Raw genomic sequence first — 12,287 nt, forward strand, 5'->3', positions numbered from 1 at the left:
CTCCTGGGTGATCCTGCCAAATTTGTCAGAACAGCTGGAAAAGATGCAAAGATTCAAGGCATAGTGTGATAATTTAAGGATTTGGCTTCAGTTTTCTTGTGATTTCTTTCTTGAGACTGAGTGAATTTAATGGGCAAAGCCTAGAGGGTAAAGAACCATAATTCAGTCTGTATTTATTGAGCACCTATTAAGTTTCAGACACCATTCTAGGTGTGATAAATACAATAGTGAACAAAATTAAGTCCTTATTCTCAGGAGTTTATATTCTGTTGGGGGGAGAGAGAAACAAATAGATGATATATCAAGTAATGTTAACTACTGTGAAGAAAAATCAAGCACAGGATGAATATAGAAAGTAGTGTTGGTTATAGTGAAATTTAAGAATATTAGAGAAAAAGAAGAGTCTAAAAGCTTACAGAGAAAAAGAGCAGATTATTCTCGAAGGAGAATCAGATTAACCTCAGATTTCTCAAAAGCATTATTGAATGTAGTAAGTTTAAGGGGTTTTTTTAAGTAGTGAGGAAAAATAACTTTGCACTTAAAATTTTATATTCAGCCAAATTAGCATTAGAATATAACAGCATTTAAAAATATTCTTAAGCATGCAAACCTCAGAAGATTTACCTTACAAAAGTTCTCACAGAAAATACGTTTGGAGCAATATTAAGAGATACAAAACCTGGAAGATGCTACAAGAGATAAGGGAAGAAGGTGATCCAATATTTTTGTAAAGTGTACTGTTATCTTAAAGAGAAACTTCATTATAACAAAATTCTAGATGTTATCATGATTGGAGTTGGAGGTACAGACTAAAAAAAAAACCTGAAAGATGCTGCAAGAAATATGGGAATAAGGTGATCAAATATTTTTGTAAAGTGTACTGTTATCTTAAAGAGAAACTTTTCATTATAACAAAATTTTAGATGTTATCATTGGAGTTGGAGGTACAGACTAAGGCAATAAGAGAGCTAAAGTGCCTCTTGTTAAGAGGAAGTTATAGAGTTTGAGAAGATTAAGAAATTGAACAAATATGAATGTGGCTATAAAAACCACCATAGGAACACAAAATGTAAAACTCAGATCAGAAGTAAACTCAGTGGAAAGGAGAGAAGGGAACAAAGAAAGATTACAGTAAGTGGAAAATAAAGTGGCAGAAATTCTGCTGTAACACTGATTACAATAAATGTAAATGGGTTAGGTTAACCAGTTAGAAAACTCAGATTATATTAAAAATTGTTTACAAGAGATGCACTTAAAAACAAAAATTGAAATAGAAGCATGGAAGTAGATATAGCAGGCTAATATGAACCAGAATAAAAATGGAGTAATAGTCTAAATAGAATAGAATTTAATGCAAAATATAATGGGTAAGAGATATTATTATACATTGGTTTAAAAAAATATAAATTTTAATGGTAAAAATTAAATGGCAAAAAATTGTAAAAATTTGTAACTGGTGATGAGTTAAGTAGACTTGTAATCATTTTGCAATATCTACATATATCAATCATGTTGTACACCTGAAACTAGTGTTGTATGTCAATTATATCTCAATAAAAAATACAAAAAGATACATCCATCATTGACTTATGTGCACTTTGCCTTAAATTATCAAGCAAAACCAGACAACTGAAGAGAGAAATGCAAATATCAACAATTATAATTGGAGGTTTTAATACAACTCTCTCCCCCTCAAAAAATGAAGGATTAAACAGACAATAAATAAGCAGAGAGCAATTACTGAAGACAAACAGTGTGATTAGCTTGAGCTAGTATTTATTTAGGCCAGCCCTGCTGGTCTGGTGGTCCAGATTCAGCGCTCTCATTTTCATGGCCTGGGTTCCTTCCTCAGTCAAAGAACCACGCCACCCTTCTGTTGGTTGTCAAACTGTGGGGGCTGCTTGTTCCTGTAATGGTGAAAGCTATACCACTGGTATTTCAAATACCAGCAGGGTCACCCATAGTGGACAGATTTCAGCGGAGCTTCCAGACTAAGACAAACTAGGAAGAAGGACCTGGCCACCCATTTCCGGAAAAATTGGCCCTCAGAACCCTGTGAATAGTAGCAGAGCATTGTCTGACATAGCGCCGGAAGATAAGAGGATGGCGCAAAAAGACCGGGCACCGATCCACCCTGCTATGCACAGGGTTACTAGAATCGACTAACAACAACAAAGTATGTATTTAAAACTTTACACCAAGTAGAATGATTGGGAAGGTTAACTTTTTAAGTAGGATGGGCCAAGAAGTCTTTTCTAATGAGATGACATTTGAATTGCTTTGCAGATCAGATATTTAGGGGAAGAGCATGCCAGAAGGATTAGAAAAGCTCAAGGTCTTGAGAAGAGAATTGTTAATAGATGACTTGGGTGGCAGTCTGTCTCTTTAATATGTTGTAGAATAAAAACATTTGGACAGTGTAGATTTAAGTAACTATGAAACAGTATAAGAATTATAATGGATTTCAGTGCTTAGTCAATGAGGAGATAGCTAATGGGGTCTGGTGGGGTCTGGTAAGTTTTTATCTGTGAAATAGCTTAGACTTGTAGATAGTCTCATTAATAGATTTGGTTCTTAACAATTTGTTAAAGAAAATGATTATAATGACTAACAGTATGCCTACTAGCCCTACCTCCTTCCCCCTGAACATATAGATGTTAGTTCTAGAACACAAGTCTGTTAATATTTTAGCTGTTCTTTGTGACTTTCCACTTGCAGATAACTATGTGATAAGGGAATATTTTTTGTCTCCAAGTAGCCAAGTGTCTTCATAGCACCTGAGTTGGATTGTATGTTGCCTTTGGCTCTTGGGAGCCTCTGAACCGACAACCATACAATCGGTCCACCCCACAGCTGATTTAGGGCTGGTTGGAGTTTTTCTAATCATCAGAGGCTAGGACTGCTTTTGAAAGGAATCCTGTCTGGGCCATTGCTGAATTCTGAAAGCCTACTGCCCTATCCTCACCCTACTCCTAATCCACTGGGGATCTGCTGGGACCAATACTCTTGGCAGACACCTCTCTGACTCTGACTCTCTCTTCTCTCCAATCATGCTGAAATTCTGGGTGGTTTTAGCATTTATTTGGTGTCCCATTCAGCACTGGCCTCTCAGTTCCTTGATCTTCCTTGCTTCGGTGATTTTCATCTTTATCCTAATCAAACTAACCAGTCCCCTGGCCGCATCCACTCCGTGTCATTGGTAGAAACTTTCGCTTCTGAAATAATGAGCTCACACAAGCCACTCTGACTCTGATCTCCTGTTCCTTTTAACCTGTTCACTTGGTTATTCTTTCCATAGCTGTTGAACTTCATCACAACCCCCCATGACTTTCTCCCAATTAGCTTTTACCATGAGTCCTTAATTCTTCCTGTCACTATCTTTGGTTTTATAGTCCCATCAGTTCAACAATTCTTGTTAACAACCTCCTTGTTCCATTGTCCTTCTATCCCCTATACCAAGAAAAAATCCCAACCTTGGTTGAGTTCAAAATGTTCTTCAGCTACCCCAAGGCTGCTAACAAGGATTGTTGTATTTCACAGACTGTTGCCTGTAGATTAGTGGGCTCCAACCTCAGTGAGTCCAGTCTTGGTTTCCCTGTGTGAGGTCTCTTACTCAACTATTGCAAAAATTCTTCACTCACTTCTCAGCCTGCCCTTCTTGCCTCACTCTCAGCAGGTATGGTAAGATGAATAACATGGTAGGGCAACCCCCTAACCCCAAATGTCCATGATCTAATCCTTGAAACCTGTTCATATGTTATATGGCAAAGGGACTTTGTAGATGTGATTAAAGATCTTGAGATGGGAAGATTATCCTGGATTACTGGAGTGGGCCCCAACTATAATCACAAGGGTCCTTTATTTTTCTGTCATCTATGCCTTCTAAGGAATTGGTCCATTTCATCTAAGTTATCAAATTTGTGGGCACAGAGTTATTCATCATATTCTTTTATTATCCTTTTAATGTCCGTGAGATAAGTAGTGACGGTCCATCTTGCATTTCTGATATCAGTAATCTTTGTCTTCTCTTTTTCTTGGTTAGCCTGGCTAGAGGTGTATCAATTTTATTGATCTTTTCAAAGAACCAGCTTTTGGTTTCATGAATTTCCTGTTTTTAATGACGTTCACTTCTGCTCTAATTTTTATTATTTCTTTTCTTCTGCTTACTTTGGATTTAATTTGCTCTTTCTAGTTTCCTCAGGTGGGAGCTTAGATTATTGACTTTAGATCTTTCTTTTCTAATGTATGCATTCACTGCTATAAGTTTTCCTCTAAGCACAGCTTTTGCTGTATCCCACAAACTTTGATAAGTCGTATTTTCATTTTCATTTAGTTCAAAATATTTTTGAATTTTTCTTGAGATTTCTTCTTTGACTCATGTTTAGAAATATGTTGTTTAATGTAATATTTTGGGATTTTCCAGCTATCTTTCTGTTATTGATTTCTAATTTAATTCCACTGTGGTCTGAGAGCATACATTGTGTGATTTCCAGTCTTTTAGATTTGTTAAAGTGTGTTTTATGGCCCAGAATGTGGTCTATCTTGGTGAATATTCCATGTGAGCTTGAGAAAAATGTTTGTTCTGTTGTTGGATGAAGTAATCTGTAAATGTCAATTAGATCCAGTTGATTGATGATGCTGTTCAGTTCAATTATATCTTGATTTCCTAGCTGCTGGATCTGTCAATTACTGCTAGAGGGGTTTTGAAGTCTCCAACTATAATAATGGATTTGTGTATTTCTCCTGCTTAGTTCTATCAGTTTTTGCCTCATATATTTTGATACTCAGTTGTTAGGCACATACACATTAAGGATTGTTATGTCTTCTTGGAGAATTTACCACTTTATCATTATGTAATGATATTCCTTATTCCTGATAATTTTCCTTGCTCTGAAGTTTGCTTTGTCTAAAATTAGTGTAGCTACTCCAGTTTTCTTTTTATCAGTGTTAGCATGGTATATCTTTCTCCATCCCTTTACTTTTAATCTGGATCTTTACTTTTAATTTATCTAGATCTTTACATGTGAAGTGGGTTTTTCATAGACAGCATGTAGTGGGTCTGTTTTTTTTAATCCGTTCTAATAGTCTGTGTTTTTTAATTGGTGTATTTAGACCAATCACATATAAAGTGATTATTGATATAGTTGGATTAATATCTATCGTATTTCTAACTTTTCTATTCATTGCCCTTGTTCTTTGTTTTTGAGAATTTTCCTAAATTAGTGTCAGATACCAAACCACAAATCCAGGAACCTCAGAGAACACCAAGTAGGATAAATATGAAAAAACTACACCTAATCTTATATTCAAACTGCAGAAAATCAAAGACAAAGAGAAAATCTTGCAAGAAGTCAGAGAAACAGAAAAACCTACCTTATTTATAAAGGAACAAGGATAAGAATTACATCAGACTTCTCCTCACAAACCATGCAAGTACGAAGAGAGCAGAGTAATATTTAAAGGGTTGAAAGAAAAAATCCACCAACCAAGAATTCTGCCTCCAGCAAAATTATCCATCAAAAGTGAAAGAGAAATAAAGACTTTCTCAAACAAACGAAAATTGAGGGAATTTGTCACCAGTAGACCTGTCTGATAAGAAATGTTAAAAATTCTTCAGAGAAGGAAAATGATATAGGTCAGAAACATATTTACATAAAGACAGGAAGAGTGTTAGAGATGGAGTAAATGAAGGTAAAATCAAACATTTTATTTTTCTTAATTCTTTTTCATTCTTAATTTTTTATTATTTCTTAGTTCTTATTTTTAATTGATCTAATGGGTAACAGGTTTTCAGAATAATAATAGCAACAATATATTGGATGATTATAGCTTCTGGATAAGTGGGATGAATGACAGTAGTGTCATAAGAGATAGAAGGGAGGAATTGGGAATACTCTGTTATAAGGTACCTGCACTACCTGTGAAGTGTTGTAGTGTTACTTTAAAGTTGACTTAGATTAGTTGCAAATGTATATTGCAAACACTAGGGCAACCATTTAAAAATTTTGTAAAAGAAGTATAATTAATATGCTAAGAAAGGAGAGAAAATGAAATCATATAAAATGTTCAGTTAAAACCAGAGAAGGCAGAAAAAGAGTAGAAGACAAAAAAAAAAAAAAAACAAAAAAAGAACGGCAGTGAATTGAAAACAGTTTGTATCATCTCTCTGTTATCTATCATCTCTCTGTCTAATCTGCAGTGTCCAATTTGGTAGCCCTAGCCACATGTGGCTATTAAGCACTTGGATGGTGGCTAGTGTACCTGAGAAACTGAATTTTAAATCCTATTTAACTTAAATAACCACCGGTGGCTAGTGGCCACCATATTAGTGACATCTGTCCAATGTTCTCCTGATAAGGGGCAATCTTTTTGCAATTTGTCCACCCAGACGGATGACTTTTTCAAATCCTTCAAGGCAGCTATGTGTGCTAGCAGTCACCCACTTACTCCGGCACTCCATTTATTTAGCTTGATTGTAAGCTCCCTAAGGTCACCAGCCTGGTCTGTCTTGAGTACCACGCACAGAGCCCAGGGCAAAGTAAGTATCCATAATGTTGGTGAATGCTCACAGTCACTAAGCACTGTCACTAATCTCACTGGACTCTCACAGTTGCCCTGTGGAAGAGACATTATTATCACCCCAATTTTACATGACTCTAAGCTAATAGGGATACAAGCTCTTCCCAGGGCCACACAGCTTTTCAGCAGCAGAGCAGGATCCAAAGCTTCTCCTTCCAACCTTGCATCGTGTTCCTTCCTCTCTGTCTTGATGCTCAGTAGTCATGTAATATCTTACTCATTGGTATGGCCTGTTGCCTGAGGGTGGGGCCCAGGCTAAGCCCATTGCAGTTACTCAGATTCGTTCCCTGACTTATATTGATTTCCCAGTTAGCCCACTTACATGTGGTTCAGGGCAGTAATTGTTTTTCTGAAACTTTGAAGTATGTAGTTCATTGTTTCTCCACTGGAGGGCAAGCTTTCCAATTCAATTTTATTTACTTTTCTGATTTCTTAAGAATTAAAAGAACCACTGTACATGGGCCTGAGTTGTTTTCTGTGTTTTAATCGTTGCAGGGCAATTAGATCATTTCCCTATGTTGGAAGTTGTGTAGTACATAAATTTCTGATTCAATATGTCATGACAGTTGCCTTCTGTAGAGGTTAAAAATCCCAGATGCAGCTTGGGTTAAGTGTAAAGCCATTGCCCAGTGGCTCATTAGAGTGGTGGAGTTTTGTGCAGGAGAGGGCCCTGATCTGAGATTGCAAGGATAGGCCCTGGTCTCAGGCAGGTCACACCTTCCCTCTTCCCCCTTCTTCTTGTTTGTGGAGTGAGGAGAGTTTTCCAGGTGACCAGTATCCCATTATTCTGTATTCTCAAACTGGAAGGACCTAAGAGTCAAGAATTGTGTCAGACCCATTTTGGTTACCCGACAGTCACCTTCCCTGGCACAGAAGACGTCCCCAGGAGCACAGGGACGGATATGCTCAGCAGCCTTCTCCAAATTGAAGGGGTAGAAGCAGTCATGGTTCTGTGTACCATTTAGTCAACTCAGCCCTCTTCCTGGGCTCAAAAGTCTAGCCAGTGGGAGTTTTGAGTGTGGGGCAAAAGTGAACTAAGCCTTTTAATGCACTAGTCCAACTTGTTCCACATACTAGAATAATATGGCAACTCCGTATATATGAATCTAGCTGTCTTGTGCACATGAGGGTTCCAGGTTCCCTCCTTGAACCCACAGGTCTGCCTTTAAGCCTTACCGCAAGACATCTGTCTGCAGACCTTGAGGAATGTGTCACACAGCACAACTGCACATCTTCTCCCACGGTCACTGGGGGAATCTGAGAGTCGTGTGAACCTGTCACAGCCTCTTCCAAACATGATGTCCATCAGCTACTGTCACCAGGGTGACTGAGTAACTTGTCTGCAGTGGGTTCTTAGATACCTTCATCTCGGCTTCACCTGTCTTTGCTGGTGGGGGAGGTTTAATTGGCAGCATGCTGCACTACATTAGAGGGGGTTCTCACCTAAGTCAGGGAGAGGCACCCAGAGTCAGAGAATACTTTGAGAGCATCATATGATTCTGATCTATTTAATTATACACTTACAAAGGCGATTGTTTTATTAGCAGAAATGATAACTATCTTATCTATATATTGTGAAATGGCAACCACTGACAGCCAACAAACAAGTTGGAGAATTAAGGATTGACTGTGTCTTCCATTAATACAATTTATTACATGTCCTTTCTCTTTTTTTTTTTTTCTTCTCATTTATGAGCATGTACATATTAGCAGGCATTAAAGCTTTAGGAAAATTTGTGACAGAAAAACTTGAAATGGAAAAAATACCAGTTGCTTAATTTTCCCACCAATGGACTAAGATTGCCGTTATCCCATTTTAGTGGCGAAATGCTGGTATCTAGCTGCAGACACGCCCGGGCCTCCCAGGAGCAGAGTTTGAGGGCCACTGCACTAAGCTTTCAAGACTGCTCTGGTACCACAACCTTCCTGAGTGCTTCCTCGACTCCTCTGATGAAGCTCATCTGCCCCAAACATACATCGAACCACCTTCCAGCACTTATCACACTGCATCTGTCACATTCTACCCTGCTGGGGCCTTATCTGGATGCATGTCTCATCGCCGCTACTGACTGTAAGCTCCTTGAGCCCAGGGGTGAACGTCCCTGCCTGGGTTTGAATCCCTACTCTGCCACTTAGCAGCGGTGTGATCTTTGGCAAGTTAGTTCATGTCTCTATGCCTCAGTTTCCTCGTCTGTAAAATGGGGCAATGGTACCTTCTTCACAGGGCTGCAGCGAGGATTAAATGAGTTCACAAGCAAAGCGCTGAGAACAGTGCCTGAACACAGTCAGTGCAGTATCAGTGTTTGCAGTTATTGTGATTACTCTCTTTGTATCTCCCACAGCACCTTGCCAGGGCTTCCTACCAGGCCTTGGGCTCCTGATGGATTCTACAGAGTAAGATGGCTTTCCATTGTGCCTTGAGGAGTTTCTTTTTAGACAATAGGAGCTTTGTGACCAGCACCTCTCCTGGGACCTCTGAAACCCCCTCCCAACCCCCGCCACCCGGGGCTCTGTTACCCTGTAGGAAGGAACGCTGCATTCAGCAGCTCCCCACTAGGTGCCCATGGCCATCATGTGGGGAGCTCAAGAAACCCATACTAGATCCCTCACAGAGATTCTTTTCTTTCTAAATTATCAGTGTATAACAATGGTCTAAATATATCCCACAAGGCAACTCATAAAAACAGATTGATAAGGTGTGTATAGCAGTTCTAACAATACCCTATATTAGACTGTAGAGTGACGTAGTGCAAAAGACAACACTCAGAGATTCGGATTTGATTGGCCTGGGATGGAAGCTGGGAAATAGCTCTTTTAAAAACCTGTGCAGCTCAGGCAGAGAACAACCGTGTTTGGCCCTGGGACAGCTGTTCTTCACCCCAGCTGCATGTTAAAATCATTTGAGGAGTTTCAAAAACACCACGCTCAGGACCCTCCCTCCGGATATTTTGATTCAATTGACCTGAGTGGGACCTGGACGCTAACTTTTTTTTTTTAAAGATCACTTTTAAAAATAGGAACCTAGTTTTTTTTGTTTTTTTTGGTGAGGAAGATCAGCCCTGAGCTAACATCTGTGGTAAGCCTCCCCTTTTTGCTGAGGAAGACTGGCTCTGAGCTAACATCTATTGCCAATCCTCCTCCTTTCCCCCCCCCCCAAAGCCCCAGTAGATAGTTGTACGTCATAGTTGCACATCCTTCATGCTGAGGGATGCAGCCTCAGCATGGCCAGAGAAGCAGTGCGTCGGTGCACGCCCGGGATCCGAACCCGGGCCGCCAGCATCAGAGCGCGCGCACTTACCCGCTAAGCCCCCGGGCCGGCCCAGGAACCTAGTTTTGATGTTGAGACCTTCTGCTCTGGGAGAGGACGAGTTAGGAGATGAAGAGCCTGCGGAGCGTGGGGTGGCTGTGCTGGAGGGAAGTAGCAAGAGGATGATGGGAGACCATTCGCTGCTTTATTTGAGAAGAACGCTTTCCCAGTTCTTCACAAATCTCTACCTAGCACATTATCTGAGACTAGTGTGTTGAGGAAAGAACACAGGTTTTGGAGAAAGACAAGTTTGGTGATGCGCTTCAAGTTGGGTGACTTTGGGTGAGTCATTTAATCACTGTGCCTCATCAGTGATGCTGTGACAACCTGATTAACTGTAGCCTACCTAGCAGCCTCTGTAAACAGGAGCTGTTATCTTTAGTTAAGGAAACGTTTGAGTCTCTTCTTTTTTGTTTATTTGCAAGGTAGCTTCTAAGCCCAAACAGGCAATTGCTTCTTCAGAGCTCACCCAACTTGAAGCAGAACCTCCAGCTAGGTCCTCCAACAGCCCACAAGTGCCCCGGATCAAGACTGTCCCTGATACAGTAACTGTGTTTCCTGCCCCAAATGGCCAGACTAAACTTCATAAAGCATATTAAAAATTGTGAATGTTTATATGAAAAGAATAAAAATTCAGTGACTTTAGGTAACATTTCATAATTTTCTTTTAATGCCAAGATGTACAGATTTCAGGTTTAGATACAGTATTTGATTATTTAAATTTGGAGCCAGCCTGGAAAGTTGAAGTCAGGGGTTCTAACATTGCATCTTTGTATTTCTCACAGCACCAAGGTGCTTAGAAAATGAAAAAAGAAAGAAAGAAGCCAAATTCAGAGATATATGGAGACAGGTCAAGATCTCAAGGCTCTGAGTTTCTGGTCTGTTGCTCTCTCTTATCCACAGTCTCTATTGTTTGAAATATAAATGATCTATTACTAATAATTCTTTTTTCACTTCTAAGTTCCTGCTGGCCTTTAGAGTTGCCATTGTCACTGCCCAAATTCACCCTTTTCATTACATACTACGAAATCCTCAAGACTAGCTTGTGAGCATTCTAGTTAACAATTGAGCCCATTACAAGTACTGCTCTGCAGGTTGTATGCTTGCCTGAGGGCAGGATGCTTTTCTTCTAGCCAACATCATGTGTGTGTGTGTGTATGTGTGTGTAACAGGTATTGGAGAGTGTTTCCGGCTTGCCATATCCAAGATGGACAGAACTTGATTTACTTTCTTTCAGTAGAGGTGCTCTACTATTTTTGCTATTTTTACTCCTGTGTTTACAATCCTAAAATTATTTGTAACATGAAGACCCATAAATCTCATTCCTGGGAATTTATCATAAATAATCAGAAGCAAAGAGAGTTTATTTTTATAAAATTGAAAAAAGAGAAACAGTCTAAATATCTATCAATAAAGACTTGATAGGGTAATTGTGGTGTGTGCGATGGAACATTATGGTCATTAAAAACGATAATGGAAAATTATATAAATGCGGAAAGAGTTCCGAGGCATATTGTTGAATGAAATGTTGGTTACATAATAGCATATATAACATCCCATTTATATCATATTGCATACATTTATACATCTCTAAGTGTGTTCATATACACACACGTGTCTTAGCATTGGGTAATGTTCACTTTCTTTGTATTTTTCTATATTGTTTTGTTTAGGGTGAACATGGATTATTACTATTACAAAATAAAGTTTTTTTATAAAACTACATTCATAAAGTATTTACTATAACATTCTTTATAATAGAAAATATTTATAGAACACTGTATTAGTCAGAGTTCTCCAGAGAAACAGAACCAATAGGATAGATAGATAGATAGATGGATGGATAGATAGATAGATATAAGAGGAAATTTATTACAGGAATTGGCTCACCTGGTTATGGAGGCTGAGAAGTCCCACAGTTTGCCGTCAGCAAGCTGGAGAACCAGGAAAGCCAGGGTTGTAATTCAGTCTGAGGCCAAAGGCCTGAGAACTGGAAGGCTGCTGGTGTAAGTCCTGGAGTCCAAGGGCTGGAGAACCAGGAGCTCTGATGCTTGAGGGCAGAGGATGGACATCCCAGCTCAAAAAGAGGGAGAGGAAATTCCCTGCTCCTTTGCCTCTGTTCTATTTGGGTCCTCCATGGCTTAGATGATGCTTGTCCACGTTGGTGAGGGCAGATCTCTTCACTAACCACCATACCATTGCCATCCCACATGTAATGCTTTGAGATTAAAGTTTACACAACACAGGAGAGCACAGGAAACTTTAAACGGCCACATGCTTCCAGGGGGATTTGTCACAGGCAATCTTGTAAGGATACCTTCATAGATACAAAATACACAACAGGATGGTTACGAGTATACATTTCCCAGGCAAGGCGCCACAGAAAGACAAGCAAGTAGGA

This window comes from Ceratotherium simum, chromosome 10 (assembly GCF_057802395.1).
Source record: "Ceratotherium simum simum isolate JZ-2026a chromosome 10, ASM5780239v1, whole genome shotgun sequence".
Classification (NCBI taxonomy): domain Eukaryota; kingdom Metazoa; phylum Chordata; class Mammalia; order Perissodactyla; family Rhinocerotidae; genus Ceratotherium; species Ceratotherium simum.